Genomic DNA, 23,937 nt, shown 5'->3' with positions numbered 1-23,937 from the left:
GGCCAGTTGTTAGGTAGTATGTCCTTCAGTTTGGTTTGTTTGATGCTGCCTCATAATTAGGTTAAGGTTATACAGTTTTGGCAGGTGTACCATAGAAATGATATGGAGTCCTTTTCAAGGCAGTGAGGTCAGTGCATCTCTTTATTGGTATTGTTAACTGTGGTTAAATGGTTATGGTTGTGTTCATCAGATTAACTCACCGTGGAGTTACTAATTTTCCCTTTGTAATCAACAAGTTATTTTCATGGAGGTGCTCGGAATCTTTGTACATATACTCTTCTTTATCAAACTTCTACCCACTAGTTTTAGCATCCATTGATAATTCTTGTCTAAATCATGGTTGCACAAAGATGATATTCTGACTTCATCATTTCTACTATAAGAGAGAGCTATCCTTTCTCCTTCATTTATTTATATTTGTATGAACTCATAGATTATTTTATTCTATGGCTATTCTATAGTGATATTACCACTGTAATATTGTCATATAATACCACTGTAATGATAATAAAGAATTACCATTATTTATTCTGATGTTCAAATAGTCCCAGATTTGGCCAATGGGGGTCCCTTCTGATTCCTGTGTTCTTTTTTCATATCTCCATTTTTTAAAAAGCACTTCCTTGCTTTCTGGCACAATATGATATTCTAAGCTTATCTTGTACTTTCCCCCTCTCAGCCCTAGAATTAGCCATTTCTCCAAGGAGCCCTAGTTTTTTTTTTTTTTTTTTTTCAGTACAAAATGGTATTTAGAAACCAAGATTCGAGTGCCAGGTGTACTCAATGCTACCATAGTGTCCACTTCTAAGCCCTTTAGCCCACAGAGCTAAGAAATATACATATCTTAATTTCTACATCTGTATACACACGCACACACACATACACACAAAATCATGGATTCATATAGATACCTCTAGTTCCAACTCGACACCACAAAATTCATTTTAGTCCTCCCTTTCTCCATATTTATAACTCTCTCCAACAGCAAGAACTAGCTTCCAGTATTCTCAGTACATTTACTCATTTGCCCAACTCTACAGCACACAAAAGGTATTTCAGAACCGCTAATCCATATCACTACAGAAAAAAATCCTTCTAACTAGAATTAAATATTTGTTGGGCTTGTTTGGTTTTATCCTCCCTTCAGCATCTTAATATTATTTGTTTGCAATAGAGTTAATTAAAATAGAGCTAAGTTCATTTCTTTTTTTCATGTCAGGTAACGTGCTGATGTCTTAGGGTTTGCAGGAGGCACATCTCACATGTGTGTGAAAACCCAGTCATCAAGATGATGAGCTACAAAAGGATGCATTGGTTTCTATTTGTATTCCATTTTAAGTTTCTTCCCCCTTCTCATCCTTGTTGGGTTTTTTTTTTTTTTTTTTTTTTTTTTTGTAATGGAGCTTGTGGATTTTGTGGATGGGCTTCACCAGGTCTGTAAACCCCTGGGAGTTTTATGCAAAATATTGAATATGTCTGCATTTGGAGGAAGGGGAGAGAATCCATAACTTCATAAGATTCTTAAAACGGTCTTTAACCTCACAATTTAGGAGAGCAATAGAGAAGAGCAGGAATCCAGGGACCTCTAAGAGGCTTCCTACTAGTGGGGTAGGAAGTTCTGCCAGACTGTGAGTCTCTCAGGACAGACAGAATCTTCTTTATCTTATATCTCCACTGCTGATCATAAACATAAATGCAGAGGGAACAGACACCAAAGGAAAATAAAAGAGAAATGTGGGAGCAAATCTGTACCTTGAAGCCAACTCAGGATTGCTCTTTCTTTCTAAGCATTTCCCCACCAGTGACATCAGCTCAGACATCTCAGATTCTGGGCCTCCCAGGGCATGCCTAGAATCACACCATGGTGGAGACACAGCCTGGGCATCTGTCTATAGGTGTACATAGAAAAATAAACTAGGCTGGGCACGGTTTCTCACGCCTGTAATCCCAGCATTTTGGGAGGCCGAGGCAGGTGGATCACAATGTCAGGAGTTCAAGACAAGCTTAGCCAAGACCTGTCTCTACTAAAAATGTAAAAAAACTAGCTGGGCGTGGTGGTGGGTGCCTGTAATTCCAGCTACTGAGGAGGCTGAGGCGGAGAATTGCTTGAACCTCAGAGGGGGAGTTGCAGTGAGCCGAGATCACGCCACCACACTCCAGCTAGGGCACAGAGCAAGACTCCGTCTCAAAAAAAAAAAAAGAAAGAAAGAAAAAGAAAAAAAGAAAAGGAAAGAAAAGAAAAATAAACTAGGCTGGGCGTGCGGTGGCTCACACCTATAATCCCGGCACTTTGGGAGGCCGAGGCGGGCGGAGCCTCTGAGGTCGGGAGTTTGAGACCAGCCTGACCAATGTAGTAAAACTCTGTCCCTACTAAAACTACAAAAATTAGCCAGGCGTGGTGGCATGCACCTGTAATCCCAGCTACTTGGGAGGCTGAGGCTGGAGAATCTCTTGAACCTGGGAGGCAGAGGTTGCAGTGAGCTGAGATCATGCCACTACACTCCAGGCTGGGCGACAGAGTAAGACTCTGTCTCAAAAAAAAAAGAAAGAAAGAAAGAAAAAGAAAAAGAAACTAGAAGAAAAACCCCAGTTCGTTGCAGAGATACTGATCCAATGCTCTGATTTACTCCCTGCACAGGTTTCTTTTGGCTGCAAGGCCCCTGCCAAATTGGAGAACAAGAGCAATTATACCTGAATAGAAAAGCCAGGAGTCATGAAGAATTAGTCCCCTGCAGGCACTAACTGAAAGCTTTCCCTGGGTATGGTGGGAGGTAGGGACCCCCACTGACATCTAAAACAAAATGTTTCATTGAAGGGTGGCACTGCTCCTCGGGGAGTTTCTGCTGCTAGAGAGGGGCCTAGGAAGGCAAACAATAAGGTGAGGGACTCTTGGTCAAGGTCTATTCTCCCTGGATTGCATCCTTTAAATAGTATGTTCCACTAAGCACAGGCAAAGACAGAAGAAGATGCAGTCCCTGCCACAGGGCTGAAAGAATGTTTAGAAAATCAAGTGTGAGCAAAAGCCAAATTGTACAACACAAACCGAGCCCACACTAGCTGAGTGATCTGTGGGGTGGGGTAAATCAGAGGAAGCTCCCAGAGGAAGGAGGGGTATGAATTTTGAAGAAGAGTTGAGCCTGAAAAAAGAGAGGTGAGACAAGGGCATTCCATCTGGCAGTGATGGCTCAAGGAAGAAGCAGAGGTGTGGAGAAGAGGCGGCTTGACCCTGAGAGCAGAAAAGGGAGGTTTTGCTTCAAAGAACAGTTTGGAGGAGGCTGGAGTCCTGTGCCTGTAAGATGCATTGTTCTTCAGGAGGAACAATGTGGTAAAAACAGTGTTTGAGGAAGAGACCGTGTGTGGGGCTGGCTTGAGGAGTAAAGAGGATGGCAAGGAGTTACTGACGTCCCCTAGGACCAGGGATGGAAAAATTTACCTGGCTGGACAGGTGACTGTGGGACCACGTATTAATTCTGTCTGCTAACAGTAAATGAAAGATGAAAGTAAGAATTTACACTTTATAATATTCTGTGCACTTATATTGCATTTTCACATGTAGCATTTTTACAAGCAACAACTGAATTCTAATTCTTGCACATCTATTATGCGCTGATCTTTGTGAGTAGCTGCTCAGGTGAGCCTCACCACCACCCTCGCGGGAAACATAAAGGAAGCCGTGCACTATCACTTGATACCGTGTGTTCTAAATTTGCTCAAATGTGAGCCTCATGAGAACCCTATGAGTCAGATGTGGCAGGAATTCTTATTCCTGTTTTATAGATGAGAAAAGTGATGTTGAGAAAGGTTAAGGCACTTGCTCACAGTCATATAGCCAAGGACTGTCAGCAGGCCCTTTTGGACTCATACTAAGATCTTAATAGCTTACTTCCACTTTGACTTCACATGCACAGTGTTAACAGTGACCTCCATGTTTTGTAACGCCATTTTGGCCTAGGTCTGCTGCTCACTTGAGCTAAACACTCTCAATTCCTGGCATTGATTTACCAAAGGTTAGTAATTCAGCTTGTTGAGGGTCTGAAGGTCACATTATTTCTTCATGCCAGGGCTGGGTCTCAGGAAAGCAAACACAATGCTGATGGTCACTTGGAATTGAGCAAGCAAGGAGGCTATCCCTGGGGAGACGTCTTCCTCAGCTCTGTCTGCCACATACTCCTGCCAGCCGCTGGGAATCTGCTTCCACTGCCCAGCCGCCTCCAGCCATCAGCTGCCGGAAGGCAGCCAAGGATACGGGGGGAATGAACGCTGCTTCTTAGCTTCCAGCGAAGATCAGACACTGTATCTGTTCATATCACATTAATGGCTTGACAAGGCTTCTACCTAAGAACAGGACATCAAAACAGGCTCTGGAGCAAGGAATCAGATTAGGGACTTGGGTCAATGTCATGTCTCACAGGTGTTCTCACACGGATGACTACATCCTTCCCTGGGTCCTTGCAGGGTAAGCACATCCCCTCGAAATAGCAGCAGCTCTAAACATGAAATTCTTCCTGGAGGATTTTCTTACTCTTGAGTTCTATTCTACCAAATTTTTTGAGCACTTACTGTCAGGCATTCAGAATGTGAGCAATGACAATAAATAACCTACACTTTTGCACTTACAATATGCTGGGCCCCATTGATTCTCAAAACAGCCCTGGGAGTTAGCTATAAAAATGCCCCCATCTTACAGATGAGGAAGCTGAGACTCAGAAAGGCAAAAAACAGGACTGAACTCACCCAGCAAGAACATGACAGACCAGCGTTCCAACCCAGGATTCCAAAGGGAGTGTGGCTCGCCAGTGCCCCGCAGGGTCCCTAAGAAGTGAGAAGCAGTCCCGCCTGCAGAAGCCCAGGTGCCAGGGGTGAGACTGATTTGTAAAGAGATCATGAGACCTAAGTGCTCTAATAGAGGCACGAGGAAAGTTGTTTCCATTCTCTTTCTGCCTGTTCCTGGAGCAGTGCTCGTGGGACGGGACCCAGCACCTTTGGAAATGTAAAGTGTAATACTTAGGTTTCTGTGATTGGTCACTTCTTTGCTAGCGGTCAGAGCGTCAGGAGGCCAGTGAGGAGTGGCCGGTTTGGAGGGTCCTTGTGTTTACATGACAGCCCAGGGCTGTCATATCCATTGTGTTGTGTGATCCCATCCTGCTGCACTTGCTGTTCCCTCTGTGAGGAACATGAGGAACGATTTTCCCCAGATACCACCTGGCTCACTCTCTTTATCTTTTATGTATTTTATTTTTAGACAGATATATTTTTTGAGACAGGGTCTCACTCTGTTGCCCAGGCTGGAGTGCAGTGGCACAATCTTGGCTCACTGCAACCTCCACCTCCCGAGTTCAAGCAGTTCTCATGCCTCAGCCCCCTGAGTAGCTGGGACCACGGGTGCGCACCACCACGTCTGGCTAATTTTTGCATTCTTTGTAGAGACAGGGTTTCGCCATGTTGGGCAGGCCGGTCTCGAACTCCTGACCTTGAGTGATCCACCCGCCTCCCAAAGTGCTGAGATTACAGGCAAGAGCCACTGCACCTGGTCTATTTATACATTTTTTTTTTTTTTTTTTTTTTTGAGACAGCGTCTCGCTCTGTCACCCAGGCTGGAGTGTAGTGGCCTGATCTGGGCTCACTGGAGCCTCCGCCTGTTGGGTTCAAGCAATTCTCCTGCCTCAGCCTCCTGAGTAGCTGGGATTACAGGTGTGTGCCACCACGCCTGGCTAATTTTTGTATTTTTAGTAGAGATGGGTTTCAGCATGTTGGTCAGGCTGGTCTCAAACTCCTGACCTCATGATCCACCTGCCTTGGCCTCCCAAAGTGCTGGGATTATAGGTGTGAGCCACCGCGGCCGGCCTATACATATTTTTTGAGAAAGAGTGTTGCTTTGTCACCTAGGCTGGAGCACAATGATGAAATTACAGGTCACTGCAGCCTCGACTGCCCTGGCTCAAGTGATCCTCCTACCTCAGCCTCCCAAGTAGCTGGGACTACAGGTGCAAACATCATGCCCAGCTACTTTTTTAAAAAATGTTTTGTAGAAATGAGGTCTCCTTATGTTGCCCAGGCTGGTCTCAAGCTCCTAGACTTAAGTGATCTTCCTGCCTTGGTCTCCCAAAGTGCTGGGATTACAGGCATGAGCTACTGAGCTTGGCCTGGCTCATTCGCTCACTTCTTCCTGGTCTTGGTTTCGGTTTCACCTCCCCAGAGAGATCTTCCCCAAATTCCTTATCTAAAATAGCCTCCCCTACCCTACTATCCCTTTCACTCCGCTTTATTTCTCTTATTGCACTTACCACTGTCCGAAGTTTTTTTCTATCATCCATCTCTCCCAAATGAGCACTGGGACTCTTTTTCTCTCTTGGTCACTGCTTTATCCTCAGTACCGAGAACAAGATCTGAAACACAATAGGCACTTAATAAGTAATTTGTTGAGCAAGTAAATCAACTTAAGCCTTAAAACAATGCTGCAAGGTAGGTGTCATTAAAATTGTGAAGCTCATGGCCATTTGGTAAGGAAGGAAGCAGGCCTAGAGTCATGTGGCAGGTCCAGGTCCCACAGTGCACACCCATTAGCCCGGGTACATGCCCGGGTCCCCCTTTTTCCCACCAGTCTCTTTGCCCAACACTGTATTCCTCTCCTCCCATGACTCAAATACTCCATAGTTCTGTGGTCCAGAGACTTAGTTCATTGTAGAAAGGAAAGAAACCCAACAATACCCGGGAGAGCCATTTATAATCTCTGGGCAGGGCAGGGTCATGTCCTCTGATGCACAACACAGCATCAGTGTCACCAGCTCTTCGAGGACCTCCCTGCCAGTTGCTGCCTGGTGTCCAGTTGCAGTGCAGTGGGCTGAGCCCAGATCACCCTCCAGGTGGCAAGAGCAGCTCAACCTCATGCTTTGCAATGAATACCTGCTTCCCCCTACCCCTTCAGGCCTTTCATGGGGATTCCTGGAACAGCGTGCCAGAATGCCTGTCTCACAGACTAATGAAGAGTGAAAGAAATCGCAGATGCACACTCTGTGGGGGCAGCAGGCTGCTCCCAGCACTGCAAAGACGGAGTACTGGGTAAAGACCCCCTCCTGGGTTCCTTCCCACGTAAGTGTTCAGGGTTGTGCTTGGCAGAAGCCACACAGAGGAAATAGTAAGGAAGGGGACAAGAGTACGGGACTGCAGGGGTGTGTGAGTGTGTTGAGGAAAGGCTCAGAGCATACTCATTCACTCAAACAAGCAAACAAACATGGGGTCTCAGAATGGAAATAAATATCAAAGCAGTTGGGAGATGTGGGCTTGTGTCAAAGTCCACCTCTTATAAAAGGTATGGTGTGACTTAGGGGTTACTTCCTTTGTTAAATGGGGATAATAAAATAACATCTACTCAGCTGGTTTAAGAGTCAAATCCAGGTTGGGTGTGGTGGCTCACACCTGTAATCCCAGCACTTTGGGAGGCCGAGGTAGGTGAATTACTTGAGGCCAGGGGTTTGAGACCAGCCTGGCCAACATGTTGAAACACTGTTTCTACTAAAAATACAAAGATTAGCCGGGCATAGTGGTGAATGCCTGCAGTCCCAGCTACTCGGGAGGCTGAGGCAAGAGAATCATTTGAATACGGGAAGCAGAGGTTGCAGTGAGCTGCGATTGTGCCACTGCACTCCAGACTCCAGCCTGGGTGACAGAGCAAGGCTCTGTCTCAAAAAAAAAAAAAAAGAATAATGATACATAGAAATTATAACGAATATAATCAAAATGTAAAAAGCTAAAGAAGAAAATAAAAATCTATAGTTCCACTACTTATAATCACTGTTATTATTTTGTATATTCTTTTTTTTTTCTTTTTTTTTTGAGATGGAGTCTCACTCTGTTGCCCAGGCTGGAGTGCAGTGGCACAATGTCGGCTCACTGCAACCTTCACTTCCCGGATTCAAGTGATTCTCCTGCCTCAGCCTCCCAAGTAGCTGGGACTACAGGCATGCACCACTGTGCCCAGCAAATATTTTTATTTTTTTTTTAGAGATGGGGTTTAACCATGTTGGTTAGGCTGGTCTCGAACTCCTGACCTCGTGATCAGCCTGTCTCGGCCTCCCAAAGTGCTGGGATTACAGGCGTGAGCCACCACACCCGGCCCCTGTATAGCCTCTTTCATCATTTATCCAAAGCACATGTATGTAAATATATATTATATATGCATGTGCCCCCTCACCATAAGGCTGGATTACATGGATTGTACCTGTAAGGCTTCTGATAATTTTTATCATTAATATCATTAGAGTAGTAACCTCAGTCTACACTGGAACTTTATCATTGCTCTGGAAAAGTAAGAAGTTTTGGAAACTTATTGTTAATAACTCCTCTGTCCTTCAGTTTAAGAAATATAGGCGGGGCGCGGTGGCTTACGCCTGTAATCTCAGCACTTTGGGAGGCCGAGGCGGGCGGATCGTGAGGTCAGGAGATCAAAACTATCCTGGCTAACACGGTGAAACCCCGTCTCTACTAAACATACAAAAAATTAGCCGAGCATGGTGGCGGGCGCCTGCAGTCCCCCCTACTCAGGAGGCTGAGGCAGGAGAATGGCATGAACCCGGGAGGTGGAGCTTACAGTGAGCCGAGATTGCGTCACTGCACTCCAGCCTGGGTGACAGAGCGAGACTCCATCTCAAAAAAAAAAAAAAAAAAAAAAGAAATATGTAGTTATCTGCAACATGGCACACTGGGAAAAAGGAGATCGGCACTCTTTTCCTGTTTGCCAATAAAGAGCTGCGAATACTCTGGCGAGAAGCCTCCACATCTCAGTTTCCCCATCTGTGAAATGAGGTAATAGCCTACCCCTTGAGGCTCAGATGAGATCATGCATGGGAAAGTATCTAGAAAAAGCGCCAATCACCCACAGATGGTAGGAAATACTGTTGTATCCACCTCCATATAGGTAGGAGCAGCCAGGGATTAATCCCATCCCATTTAGCAAGTTCTAACAAGTTAAGGCAAAGGCTACCTTGAGAGAGTGTGCTAGTTACTAAGATGCTAACATACACTTCCCCTTGCCTCCAGCACTTAGTCACGGGTCATTCCCATCTAAACCAGAGCTAAAGTGGCCCGCGATGTGTTATTTCAAGAGTTGGGGAAAATGGTATAACTCCCAGATCAAAAGTTTCATCCCTGAGGAGTCAGAGCCACGGCCTCTCTGGGCCATCTGTTCCTGTTTTCTCAGAGTGAGCTCTGGCTTCTTCTGCAGCTGGGTCAAGAAGAAGCTTGTTGGCTAGGCACAGAGGCTCATGCCTGCAATCCCAGTACTTTGGGAGGCCGAGGCAAGTGCATCACTTGAGCTGAGGAGTTCCAGACTAGCCTGGGCAACATAAAATACAAAAAATACATAAAAATAGCGAGGCGTTGCCATAGCACATGCCTGTAGTCCCAGCTACTCAGGAGGCTGAGGTGGGAGGATCACTTGGGCCCCAGCGTTCGAGACTGCAGTGAGCTGTGATCATGCATGCCACTGCACTCTAGCCTGAGCAACAGAGCAAGACCTGGTTATCAAAAAAAAAAAAAAAAAAAAAAAAGAGAGAGAAGATAAAAAGAGGCTTATTAATCATGAAGATTCCAAGGGCCCCAGCACAGGGTCAAAGTCCAAAAGGGGTGGGGCTCAGGAATGTGCACAATTAGTAGCTCCCCATCCCAGGGATTCTGATTCACTCAGAAAGCCTGAGAACTTCAGATTCAGTCCAACCTCTGATTTACAACAGGGAAAGTGAGGCTCAAGTTTACAAAGCCATGAGTGCCCAAGTCAGAGACACAGAACCAGAACTCAGTTTATTTCTCAAACTCTCTCCTTTCTTTCTGTATCCTTCTTTCTCCTCACCTGCCTTTTCTCCTTCCTCCATCCCTTCCTTCCTTTCTTTCTCTATCTTCAGAACATAGACTTTTTTTCTTACCACAATACAGTCAGCACAGAGGTTCCAGGTCGTTGGACAGTTCTGCTCCACATGGTTATAATTCAGATGTCTTATTTGTATTTAAATATATTCTAGTTTTTTTTCTTTTAAAGTCATAACTATTAAAAATCAGCAAGGCTGGGCATGGTGGCTCACACCTGTAATCCCAGCACTTTGGGAGGCAGAGGCAGGTGGATCACCTGAGGTCAGGAGGTCACAACCAGCCTGGCGAACATGGTGAAACCCTGTTTCTACTAAAAATACAAAAAATTAGCTGGGCATGGTGGCAGGTGCCTGTAATCCCACCTACTTGGGAGGCTGAGGCAGGAGAATTGCTTGAACCTGGGAGACGGAGGTTGCAGTGAGCTGAGATTGCGCCATTGCACTCCAGCCTGGGCAACAGAGTGAGACTGTCTCAAAAAAAAAAAGTCAGCAACGAGGAAAGACAATTTGAAATATAATAATGAGAAGCCATAATTGTTTCATATACCAGCTGAAGCTAAGACATGTCAAGAGAGAAACAGCTCAGAATGTGAGGGTTCATCGAAAGGAATTTTATTTATTTTCTTTTTAATATATATTTGTATATTAATAATATATTAATATATATATTATTTTTGGAGAAAGGGTTTTTCTCTGTCACCAAGGCTGGAATGTAGTGGCGCGATCTCAGCTCACTGCAACCTCTGCCTCCTGGGTTCAAGCCGTTCTTGTGCCTCAGCCTCCCGAGTAGCTGGGACTACAGGCATGCACTGCCACACCTGGCTATTTTCTTGTATTTTTTGTAGAGATGGGGTTTCACCATGTTGGCCGGGCTGATTTTGAACTCCTGACCTCAAGTGATCCGCCTGCCTCAGCCTCCCAAAGTGCTGGGATTACAGGCATGAGCCACCCCATCCACCTGGAAAGGAATTTTATTCATTTGTTCATGCATACAGGCGTTCATTTATTCATCAAACTATCACCAAACATCTAGCAGCTGTGGTGCTGTGAATACAACAGCACGTACGCCAGGGCCCTACCTTTGACTGAAGTCACAACATCACTCTGGCTGAAAAAACTGAAACCATGAGTTAGTAAGGCATTGCTGGGGCCACAGGGGCCAGCAGCCTCCCCAGGGGAAAGAGAACATGGCCCCGCCCCACCATGTTAGCCCATCTGACGGTGACCCTCAGTCTCATCTTCCCTGACATTTGGATCTGCGGTCCAGACATCACATCATGTTTCTATTTGCAGACTGGGCATGTTCTTGCTTTGAAAGTAAAATCCAGAGTGGGGAAGGACGAAGACTTTTCTTCCCTCCCCGAGCCTCATTCCCCAGCATGCTGGGAATACCAGGGAGTTGATACAAGGTATCCCTCAACAGACTGCAGGCTGAGTAGGCCATGGAAAGCCAATAAATGTCATCTCTCTGGTCTTTAATAAGGTTTTCAGTGGGTTCTCACTTAAGTACTCCTTGAGGAACTTGAAAAATCTGGCTGAGCCGGGCGTGGTGGCTCACGCCTGTAATCCCAGCACTTTGGGAGCCGGAGACAGGCAGATCACAAGGTCAGGAGTTCGAGACCAGCCTGGCCAACATGGTGAAACCCCATCTCTACTAAAAATACAAAAAATTAGCCGGGTGGGGTGGCAGGTGCCTGTAATCCCAGCTACTCGGGAGGCTGAGGCAGGAGAATCACTTGAACCTCGGAGGCGGAGCTTGCAGTGAGCCGAGACTGCACCACTGCACTCCAGCCTGGGCAACAGAGCAAGACTCTGTCAAAAACAAACAAACAAACAAAAGATCCGGCTGAGTGTGAAAGTTTTATTAAGCAGGAAGTTGTGAACATTGGTGGTGCCATTTAGCACACCCCAAAATCATTCTTGACATTAATTTGCTTTGTTCTAGGTGGTCTTTTAGCTATCCTCATCTCTTTTCTCATCTCAATGACCCTTTAGAATCATATACTGTCCTTCAAAGGGACTTCTACAGCTTTGAGCAGGGTTGTAAACTGGGACTTGCGTAAAAACTGGGGTCAAGGAAGGTAAAACAAAATGAGTTAACAAAGGCCACTTTATGTTCAAACTTAAATGTCTAAAACATAAAACCATTCTTAAATACATGCTAGTTGGGTATGTGGAAAATTTCCTTTTTGAAAACAGACTTTATCATCTACGCTCAGTTCATTTGTACACCATAGCCAAGGCGTGGTCTTGGCAAAGGGAACTGCACCGCTACGCCAGATCAAGGAGCAGGAATTGCCTGGTGGGTTCACAGTGGGGAAAAGTCTCGGTGGCCTCTGTCCTCTGACAGTCAGCTCCACAAGCTCACAGCTATCCACCGCAAGAGGCAGAAAAAAGCACTGAGAAAATAATAGCTATCTGTATTTACAGCCACTGTTTGCTGTGTGTCTTTTAAGCGCAGAACACTCTGCAAAGAGGTTTTCATCATTCTCTCACTTGATTTCCCCCAAATTATGCAAGGGATATGTGATCATTCCCTACTTCAAAGATAATCTTGCTATGGTTACCCAGCTAAGGTGGGATTAAACTCAGCCCTCTCCCAACAAGCTCCAAAGCCTAAATCTTTTTCTTTTAAACCTCATCATAGAGAAGATAAATAGTAAGTACCCGTGCTGGTGATGGCATGAGCATGTCTCATGGTTTCCTACATTTATTAGTATTTTTTTTGAGATAGGGTCTTGCTCTCTTGCCCAGGCTGGAGTGCAATGGTACAATCATGGCTCACTACAGCCTCGGCCTCCTGGGCTCAGTCAATCCTCCTGCCTCAGCCTCCTGAGTAGCTGGGACTATAGGCGTGTGCCACCACAACTGGCTATTTTTTAAAAAAATTTTTTATAGAGATAGGGTTTTGTCTTGTTGCCCAGGCTAGTCTTAAATTCCTTGGCTCCAGTGATCCTCTCACCTTGCCTTCCCATAGTGCTGGGATTACGAGTGTGAGCCACTATGCCTGGCCTTATTAGTATATTTTGTCATTGAAAAATTATTTATTTTTTAAAATATACAAGTAGTACATGTTTAATACATTCTTATAAATGCAAAATAATTCAGAGTGAACAGAATGAAAAGTAAGAATTCTCCTTGACATTCCCTATAATTGCAAGTATACATGTAATGAAAAGTATATTGGAGGAAAAAAAAAAATTTTTTTTTGAGACAGAGTCTTACTCTGTTGTCAAGGCAGCAGAACAGTGGTGTGATCTTGACTCACTCCAACCTCCATCTCCTGGGCTCAAGTGATCCTCCTGCCTTCCGAGTAGCTGGGACTACAGGCGTGTGCCACCATGCCTGACTAATTTTTTTGTATTTTGGATAGAGATGGGGTTTCACCATATTGCCCAGGGGCTGGTCTTGGACTCCTGACCTCAACTGATCTGTGGCCTGGAGGAAAATTTTTTTTTTTTTTTAGATGGAGGCTCAATCTTTTGCCCAGGCTGGAGTGAAGTGCTGTGATCACAGCTCACTGTAGCCTCGAACGCTCAACTTCAAGTGATCCTCACATCTCAGCCTCCCAAATAGCTGGGACTATAGGTGTGTGCCACCAGGCCCAGCTAATTTTTGTATTTTTTTCTAGAGTCAGGGTTTCTCCATGTTGCCCAGGTTAGTCTCGAACTCCTGAGCTCAAGCAATCCTACCCACTTCAGCCTCCCAAAGTGCCAGGATTACAGGCATGAACCACTGCACCTGGCCTATCAAAATAATTTTTAAAAGGAGAAAAGTTCCTACAGTCTAATGAAACGATGGGGAGTAATTTAGAATATTACTTTTTGGTCTTGTTCCTGCACAGGTGTTTGTTGTGTGATAACACACCAGATGCATTTTGTATCCTGCTTTCCTCCAATTATGTTGTGAACCCCTTTCATGTCATCTGTCTGGTCTTCTTACCCCTCTGAGTTAATGGCTGGGCAATGGAGTTAATCGAGATCCAGAGTTTGTTTAATCTTTTCCCTTTTGCTGAACTTTTTTTTTTTCACTTTTCTTTTTGAGACAGAGTCTTGCTCTGTCGCCCAGGCTGGAGTGCAGTGGTGCGAACCTGACTCATTGCAACCTCCGTCTGCCAGCTTCAAGTGATTCTCCTGCCTCAGCCCCTCAAGTAGCTGGGACTATAGGCACGCACCACCATGCCTGGCTAATGTTTGCATTTTTAGCAGAGACGGGGTTTCATCATCTTGGCCAGCCTGGTCTTGAACTACTGACTTCAGGCGATCTGCCCGCCTTGCCTCCCTGGGATTACAGGTGTGAGCCACCACACCTCCCTTTTGCTGAACATTTAGATTGTTTCTGATTATTTGCTATTATCAAATAATTGCAAATTATTTGATAAGTTGTGATTAAGTTCTCCATGCATTTTATTTCTTTTCCCTGGTTTGGATTTTTTCCCTAGCATTCCCACAAGTGGAATTACTGGGTCAAAGGGTGTGAACATTCTTAAGGCTCTTGATCCACAGTTGTCAGACTGTTTTACAAAAAGATTGAACCAATTTTCATTATTTGGAAGCTTGCTACTTTCATGTGAAAAGTTCTGGGGCAAGACTTTGTTTAAGGCTTCTTCTGCAGCTGCTGCTTAGCTGAAATAATTGCATTTTACTTTTGCTGTTTCACAAGGCCCCTTTCAAAGTCTGTTGACAATGTCTGACCATCTGATTACTGGGTGGAAGATTTATATTGGTCTCCCTGTCTCTAGGCTCTTCCTGCCTTCAATCTGTTTTGCACCCGGCAGCCAGATGAATTCCTTCGGAAACATCACTTGCCTCATGTCACTCCCCTGCTCAGAGACTCGTAGTGGCTATTCCTCAAGTCCAAACTCCTCTACTAGGCCTTAAAGACCCTCTGTAATAGGCTCACCCGCTTTCCAATTCAATCTCATCTCCTGCTGCCCTCAACAGAAACCTTCAGCGACTTCCCTCTAAGTCCCCACATTATGCCCCATCTGTGTTCTCTTTTGCTTATTTTTTCATCCACCTGAAAAGCTCCTCCTTCCTTTCTAGTTAGTCCAAATTTTCTGCTTTCAGGGTGGTTCAGTCCCACCCAGTCAGTGTGAGAATTCTGCAAACAGTAGCCAGGGAAAGCAGAAAAAGACTTGGAATCAGAAATGCAGAGAGGGGGAAACAAAGGAGGGAAAGCAGAGAGGGGTGCCATGCATGTCACCAGGGCCAGGAGGACGTGGGTGCACCATAGTAAGGGCATGGATGGACTGGCAACAGAGATCAGAACTAAGGCAAGGTTCTTTGTTATTGATGATATTTAGGCTGCTTCTAATGGTGAAGAGAGGATCTATGAGACAGTAGGATTGTGGGCCAGGGCTGACAAAATAATGAGGAAAATAATAATTATAGCATATTAGTTGTGATTAGCTTCACTTTGAGAAACTAAGACCTGAAAAATAATGGCTTAAATATGAGAAAAAGATTATATTTTATGAAAAGAAATCCTCAGGAAATTCAAGGCTGGAATGGCAGCTTCCTGCTCATCAAGGACCAAGCTCTTTAACTGTCTGCAGTGCCATCCACAGGCTGTGGTCCCCTCCTCATGATCCAAAAGAGCAGTTGGAGCACCAGACACCACTTCCAGAGTCCAGACCAATAAGAGGCAGAAGGATGATAGAGTGTATTCTGCATTTAGGGAGACTTCCTGGAAGTCCCGTGCAATATTTTTGCTCAGGACTCAATGGCCTCATCACACAGCTGCACCTAGCTGCAAGAAAGTTTCTACATCCAAAATAACAATCAGTGTTCTATTACTTAGAGAAAAAAGAGAATACATTTGGGGGTATGTGTCTACCAGTCTGCTATCATTTATTGAGGTAATTCATTTATATCTATTATCTCTTTTAATTTTTATACCAATTCTACAGGCTGGTCCACATAGGAAAGGAGAGAGCTGTAAGTCCAGAGCCTGGACTCCTTTTTTTTTTTATTTTTACACTTTATGAAAAATTATTTTTCATGATACAAAACATAAAATAATTGATAAATGTCTTTTTGTTAACACACACATACACACACAAAGTTCACCTTTCTGAGATTGTCTTACGCTTAGATATTGTGCCATGTGGAACTCATTCAGGTCCCTCCTTTAATATATGTTCAGCTATATTTTTTGCTATACTGTAGGTTTTATCTGTGAGGAATATATTTGCCTTTCTCTATAGGTTGTAAAACAGAAGTAGTTCTCAATAAATAATACTGATGTGAGGGTCTAAAGGGAAAAAATAGTAATTTATTTTTAATGAGAATATCTAAGGTCAAACAGTTTTCACAAGTGAGTTAATTAAGAGTTGTGAATATGAAAGAGGGTGAGAAAGATGAAATTCTTCATTCCTCAATTTGTGCTTTGTATTGTTACTCCAGTTTTTCTATAAAACAAATGAATAAAAAAATTGCCACATTCAGGCTAGGTGTAGTGGCTCATGCCTATAATCCCAGTGCTTTGGGAGGCTGAGGCAGGAGGATCGTTTGAGACCAGGAGTTTGAGACCAGCCTGGGCAACACAGCGAGACTCCATTTCTACCAAAAATTGAAAAAAGAAATTAGCCAGGCATGGTGGTATGCACCTGCACTTCTAGCTGCTTGGGAGGCTGAGGCAGGAGGATCACTTGAGCCCAGGAGCTTGAGGCTGCAGTGAGCTCTGACTGAGTCACTGCACTCCAGCTTGGGTGACAGAGTGAGACCCTGTCTCTTAATTTTAAAAAATTTTGCCACATGGAGAGGTTGGGTAGGTTTGGTAATGCTAATTGTGACTGGTATCTAATGCTAGGAAGCATGTACTCTTGGTGGAGTTGGACGAGTATCATAACCACGGTCAGAAAGGCAGGGTGAGGGTGAGGCAGGATGATGGCAGCAGAGGCTATATTTGGTTAAAAAAGGAGAGCTGTTTAGAAAAGGGGGTTTTGGACTAATGTGGATTGCAGGCAGTGAAGGAAGTCTAGGGCAGACACTAGTTTAGAAAATACAGTGGGCATGGAAAAGGGATGTGGGGTGCCAACTGGAGTGGAAGAATTTACAGATAAGGCAGTTTCAGCTTTGGACCACTGGGTACCCTCAGTACCTTCCAAGGCCAAATCTTACCTAAGGACAGCTGCTAAAGAATGATCAGGCCACAGTAACTGCCAACATCTTGCCATGTGCCCTGCCTTCTGTGACTGTGTGAGCCTAAGTCATCGGCATGCTGCAGGGAGGGGGTTTCTGTACTCTGGAAAAATGACCAAGGTTGGGGGTTGCAGAGGGAGGGAATCTGGAAAAAAACACCGGGAAAGACTAGTTCCTAGAAGGTGAGCACCCAAGGGCAAGCCAGGTTAGTTTTGCTCCATGCCATATTTCCATGCCAAGTACTGTGTCTGGCCCACACTCTATGAAGGTATGTTGAAGAATGAATGAAAGACTGTGGCCCCAAGGTCACAAGCTGAGAAGTATTCATAAGCACCTTCCTGCTGGCCCTTTAAGATAACCAGTTGAGAATGTCAGGAAACACTGTATGGGCAGCAGCCCTGGACTATTCTCTGCCTATTTTATAAGGGCAACAGGGCCAAAGCCAGGGACTGGTTATGGCAGCGTGGTGAGTCCCTGGTATAGGAGGTATAGGATCTGGGGACTTAAATGGCAAAGACAAAGAAGTCATAGGGATTGAATAAGGGGTGGACTTTGTCCTTTCTGTGTCTCTTTTTGCCCTCTTCTCACCATTTGGGAGCCCTTACTATGTACCGGGGCTTGTCCTAAAGAGGTATACATGCATTGTTGCATTAACCTAATACGCCTTTTATCATTTCCATTTTTCAGACGAAGAACCTGGAAGTAAAAGAGGTTAAGGGGCCAGGCACAGGGGTTCATGCCAGTAATCCCAGCACTTTGGGAGGCTGAGGTGGGTGGATCTCTTGTGATCAGGAGTCCAAGACTAGCCTGGCCAACATGGCAAAACCCCGTCTCTACTAAAATACACACACACACACACACACAAATTAGCTAGCCATGGTAGTGGGCGCCTGTAATCCCAGCTACTCGGGAGGCTGAGGCAGGAGAATGGCTTGAACCCAGAGGCGGAGGTCACAGTGAGCTGAGATTACACCATTGCACTCCAGCCTGGGTGACAGAGCGAGACTCCGTCTCAAAAAAAAAAGAAAGAGGTTAAGGAACTGGCACAAGGTGTGACAGCTCTGAAGTGGGAAAGCAGGATGTGAGCCCAGCTCTCCCAACCCTAAGCCCCCTCTTAACTACTCTACTCCCACCTCTATCTGCTCTGTTTCTGCTGTTCTCACTCACTCGGTCACAAAACATATTTTGCTTTTCTGTCTACCTAATATTTTATTTTGAAATAATTTCAGTAGAACAGAAAGTTTGTAAAAACAGTATGAAAAATCCCCATATACCCCTCATCCACATTCCCCACAGGTTGGCATTTTACTGCTGGGAGTAAATATTGATTACAATTTCTGACTACATTTTATATTCCCTTGGACTTACATCTTCATTTGTTTTTCACCCGCCACAGCGCCTTGCCGAGGGCAAGGAGAAGTGACGTGGCCCTGGCTGGTGGGCTGCAGGCTCCACTCACCACGCAGGAACCCCGAGCTACCGACACAGCTGTGCCAATTGCCAGCATTCCCCCAAAGCACAAGAGGGTCATCCAGTAACTTGCCTCATGGGAAGGCTTCTGAGGAATGTCCCAGACACCTGGCCTTACAAGATTCATTAGCTACAAAAGAGATCTGAACAAGGGGAACATTAGCCATGGCAGGCCCTCAGAATAACTCCACCTCTTCCTCTCTTGTGCTGTCAACTCAGGGCAGAAAGGTCACTGTGACCCTACTATGTGTCAGGTGCTGGAGGAAATGGTAATATTATCAATGATGCTGCCTCTATTAGAAAAAATGAGGTGGCTGACTAGAAAAGATAAGAGTGTTGGTAGGAATTTCCCCACCAATAGTCAATCAGGGACCCTCATGTGGGGAAAACACCTCACAAGTATTTTGGAAACAAAAATTGGGAGAGAGGGAGGGAGGGAGAGAGGGAGGCAGGGACAAGTTCTTGCATGAAAACAAGGCAATCCAGCTCTGTTTCCTGCCTCGTGCTGGTGGTCTTTGGAAGGGGTGGGGTAGGGCTCCGGGGGAAGGAGGCCCTGTTAGGTGTGGCCCGGAAAGCAAGGGGCAGAACACTGCGGTGCTAAGGGCGGAACCCAGCCGCAACACAGGGAGAGCCCTAGTTCAGCCCCCAAGCAAATCTACAGACTGCCGAGAAGAAGCGGGGATTTGGCTAATGCTTTGGGGATGATATTTGCATTCACTGAAGAGGAGAGAGCCGATGGAGGTTGAGGAAGAGGCTCTGCACCTCCAGGATCAGTTATTGTGCCTGAAAGTCTTCCAGGTCCTCTTTCCTTGCAATGTTGTGTGTGCCTCCCTCATGGCCAGTTTTGGCCTATAGACTTTGACTCACCTGAAAAGCCCCAGTGGAGACCTGCGGAGGCTCTCAAGTTGGACAGATCTGGATTCAGGTCCACAACTCTGCTATTAACTAGCCGGGTGACCACGCAGCCTCTCCCAGCTTCAGTTCCTCATCACTTTCATGAGTTTGAGGCAATGATTAAAGGGGGTTATGCATGGAACGTGCTCTGCATGGCCCCAGGCAGGTGATCCTCCTTCTGACTTCTCAGGCTAAATTTCTCTCCACCTGCCTGCCCTGGAGCTCTGATACACTGGCAACCAGCGTGCTGCTCTCTCCTCCCCCATCTTTTCCAGGGGATGGTGAAGACAGCTCTCAACCAAGGAGCCCGAAGATCTGGGCTTGACTCCTTGTTCTGCCACTAAAGAACACTGTGACCTTGGACAAGTCACTTACGCTCTCGAGCTCCAGGTCCCCCACTTGCAAAATGGAAATTAGACCCACCTGAAATGAGAAACAGTAGGGAAGAGCTATGTGTTAAAGCAGCTTATGAGAGTCAGCTGTTTTGTAACCCGTCCCCCACTCCTCTACTCATTCCTCTCCTTCACCCTCCTCCCACCAAACCCAACAAAGGTGGAGGGAGCACTGGTCAGGGAGTTAGGAACTCCGAGCTCGGGTCCCAGTCCCATCATCAATTCTGGGTCCTTAGGCAAATCGTAATCCTCCCAGAGCCTCAGTTTCTTCATGCATAAACTCAAGTGTTTGAACAGAATACCTTTCGTGGCCTCTTCCACTGTGAGGTTCCACACAGGCATTGTTGAAGGGGTCAGGAGTTTATTTTCTGACAGGAATACGGTTGAGCTTTGAAGACGTCACTGCCTCTGTTCTCAGATATGCTCTTGCTGCATTCTATTAATATGGCTGGGATCATGCACTTCTCAGTCATGTGTGAGCCTGAGGGTGTCTCCAATACTCGGTTTAGGATAATTAGTCTTTTTGACCCTTAGCAGGGGAAATGTCTCCAGTTGGGGGGAAATGAAGTTGTCAAACATAGTCCTTAAGGAGAGGAAGATTTATAGGAGATCACATACAAAAACGCAGGAATTAAACAAACAAACAGGGAAAGAGCACTTAAAAGCTCAGACCAAACAATATATATCGCACGCTATGTTTAGCAGGTCAACCAGTGGTCCTCGCTCTCCCCAAGCACCACCCAGGCATAACAAGCCTGGACAATTGTTCATCTTCCAAGAAGCCCTTCCCAGAAACCATAGGGTTGCAGGAAGGTAAAGCCTATGATTTCATCAAGGGGAAGAAACAGCAGTGGCCAGTCCATTCCCTTGGAGACTATTTTATTTTTCTAACTTGTTTTTCTGTAGCCCAAGATTTGGGCCCTGCACTCTCTTTTACGCTCATGGCACCCCTGTTTCCTGACTATCCCCATGACACTGCTCCTCCTCGTGTCCCTCCAGCACCACTCCTCCACTTGGTCTTTTTGCAGGATCCCAATAAAATACAGAACAAACAGTTAAATTTTTCTTTTCGGCCGGGCGCCGTGGCTCATGCCTATAATCACAGCACTCTGGGAGGCCAAGGCAGGCGGATCACCTGAGGTCGGGAGTTCGAGACCAGCCTGACAAACATGGAGAAACCCCGTCTCTACTGAAAATACAAAATTAGTTGGGCGTGGTGGTGCATGCCTGTAATCCCAGCTACTAGGGAGGGTGAGGCAGGAGAATCACTTGAACCTGGGAGGCAGAGGTTGCAGTGAGCCGAGATCGCGCCATTGCACTCCAGCCTGGGCAACAAGAGTGACACTCCGTCTCAAAAAAAAAAAAAAATTTCGTTTTCTTTCTTTTTTCTTTCTTTTTTTTTTTTTGGAGACAGGGTCTCATTCTGTTACCCAGGCTGGAGTGCAGTGGCACCATCGCAGCTCACTGCAGCCTCAGCCTCCTGGACTCAAGCAATCTTCCCACTTCCTCAAGTAGCTGGGACTACAGGGCTCACTACCACTCCCAGCTAATTTTTTTGGTATCTTTTGTAGAGACAGGGTTTCACTATGTTACCCAGATTTATCAGTTAAATTTGAATGTCAACTAAACCACAAATCTTTTTTAGTATAAATATATCCCATGCAATATTTGGGATATTCTTGCACTAAAACATATTAATTGTTTAGCTGAAATTTAAATATAACTGAGCATTCTGTATTTTTATTTGCCAAATCCAGCAACCTTGTTTCAGGGCCTTTTTTGTTTTTTTGTTTTTGAGACACAGTCTTGCTCTGTCCCCTAGGTTGGAGTACAGTGGTGCACCCTGGGCTCACTACAACCTCCGCCTCCCAAGTTTAAGTGATTCTCCTGCCTCAGTCTCCCGAGTAGCTGAGACTATAGGCACGCGCCACCACACCTGGCTAATTTTGTATTTTTAGTGGAGACAGGGTTTCACCATATTAGCCAGGCTGGTCTCGAACTCCTGACCTCGTGATCTGCCTGCCTCGGCCTCCCAAGTTTCAGGGCATTTTTACTTGCTGCTACCTCTGCCAGAAAACACCACGCCCACTTCCTCCCTTGGCCAGCTCCTTGTCACTCAGGCTCCACTCAATCATCTCCTCTTCAGAGAGACAATCACCACAGCTTCCCAGCTTAAAGCAGCCATCCCTGCCCGGAGTACCTCTCTAGCACATCCCCTTGTCTTACTTTCTCACTCTGAAATGAGTTTGCTATCTTGCTTACTGTCTGTTTCCTGCAACTAGAATGACAGACCATGCTGTGCTTTTCCCTGATCACTCTCCATCACCTGTGTATACCTGCCACACAGCAGTTATTTAATAAATAATTGGTTGAATGAATGAATGGAATGTATGTTTTACAGCGGTGCTTCACAAACTATAATGAAGGCCCTAGAGATTTTGTTCAATTTTATTAAAATTCAGATTCTGATTCTGTGGGTTGGGCCTGGGCCTGAGATTTGCATTTCTCACCAGCTCCCAATGTTGCTGGTGCTGCTGGTCCACAGACCACACTTTGAGAGGCAATAGAATTCTCCGTGATGATGGAAATGTTCCATACCTGCACTGTCCAATACAGCAACCACTAGTCGTCTGCAGCTATTGAGCCCTTGAAGTGTAGCTAGTGTGACTAAAGAAGTGAATTTTTAATTTTAGTTAAATAATCAAAGTTTATTTATGTATTTATTTATTTATTTTTGAGATGGAGTCTCACTCTTTTCGCCCAGGCAGGAGTGCAGTGGAGCGATCTCAGCTCACTGCAACCTCCACCTCTCAGGTTCAAGTGATTCTCGTTACTTAGCCTCCCAAGTAACTGGGATTACAGGCGCGTGCCACTACTCCCGGCTGATATTTGTATTTTTAGTAGAGATGGGGTTTCACCATGTTGGCCAGGTTGGTCTCGAACTCCTTACCTCAGGTGATCCGCCCACCTCAGCCTCCCAAAGTGCTGGGATTACAGGCATGAGCCACCACACCCAGCTAATTAATCTAAGTTTAAATAGGCACATGTGGCTAGCAGCTGCCATATTGGACAGCACAGCCCTAGAGCAGGGATTCCAAGCCTTGGCAGCATGTTAGAATCAACAGAAGCACATTTAAAAATACAGATGCCAGGCTGGGTGCGGCGGCTCATGTCTGAAATCCCAGCACTTTGGGAGGCCGAGGTGGGTGGATCACTTGAGGTCGGGAGTTTGAGACCAGCCTGACCAACATGGTGAAACCCCATCTCTACTAAAAGTACAAAATTAGCTGGGCATGGTGGTGCATGCCTGTTATCCCAGTTACTTGGGAGGCCGAGGCAGGAGAATCACTTGAACCCAGGAGGTGGAGGTTTCAGTGAGCCGAGATCGTACCATTGCATTCTGGCCTGGGCAATAAGAGCAAAACTCGGTCTCAAGAAACAAACAAATAAACAAACAAAAAAACAGATGCCCAGGACTCACTCTCAGCCTCAAATTAAATCAGAATCTCTGGGTTTGGGTCTTAGAGCATTGGTTGTTATTGTTGTTGCTGTTATAGGCTCTCCTAGGTTATCCTAAAGTACATCCAGAATTGAGGTTCCTGCCTTAGAGTTTTCAGAGCAGCAATACTTTCTTTTGTTTATTCATCCTTACTACAACCTGGACAGCAGATAAGACAAGTGTGACTAAATAGCATCAATCCCATTTTGCTGAGGGTAAGTGAGGTTCATGAAGGTGAAGGAATTTGCCACAGGTTATACAGACAGTAATTGAAGGAGCCAGGATCCCACACAGCCCTTGTGTTTCTCCATCTGTGCCTCAAGTCCTTTGTGAAAAGAGGCAAATCTGTCCTCTACTCAGTCAGGCAAGGCCATCCTCTCGCCACAGCTGCCTCTGACTTCCATCTGCCTCTGATGCTCCTTTTCCCAGGCCCTTGTCTGGCCTCATCATTCCCTAGGAAGGAGAGCTGAGTAGAATTCTCACCCCGTTTTCACCACTGATCAATAAAAGAACGGGTCTCTCTAGCAGACAGGAAGGAGATCCAAGTTTGAGTGGAAGAGAGTAGCTCGCCATGGAACTCAGCACTCCCTGGGTGGGGCCTCCCGGTTCCCGGGCAGCTCTTTCCAGCCGCCCTCTCCCTCAGGGCACGGACTGAGGGGTATTAGTGAGAGAAGGCA

At 45.7% G+C, this 23,937-nt stretch overlaps 1 protein-coding gene and 1 non-coding gene across 2 annotated transcripts in view; one reads left to right on the top strand and one right to left on the bottom strand.

Moving 5' to 3' along the window:
* Nucleotides 1-23,937, top strand: part of GOT1 (glutamic-oxaloacetic transaminase 1) — a 211,124-nt gene that overhangs the window by 8,662 nt on the left and 178,525 nt on the right. The gene's annotated exons all lie outside the window — the stretch shown is intronic.
* Nucleotides 1,209-1,308, bottom strand: LOC126963511 (small nucleolar RNA U13). Its single transcript, XR_007729138.1, has one exon. It is a non-coding gene; the product is annotated as a small nucleolar RNA U13 (small nucleolar RNA).

This window comes from Macaca thibetana, chromosome 9 (genome assembly GCF_024542745.1).
Source record: "Macaca thibetana thibetana isolate TM-01 chromosome 9, ASM2454274v1, whole genome shotgun sequence".
NCBI lineage: Eukaryota > Metazoa > Chordata > Mammalia > Primates > Cercopithecidae > Macaca > Macaca thibetana.
This window is presented reverse-complemented; position numbering and strand designations above follow the sequence as displayed.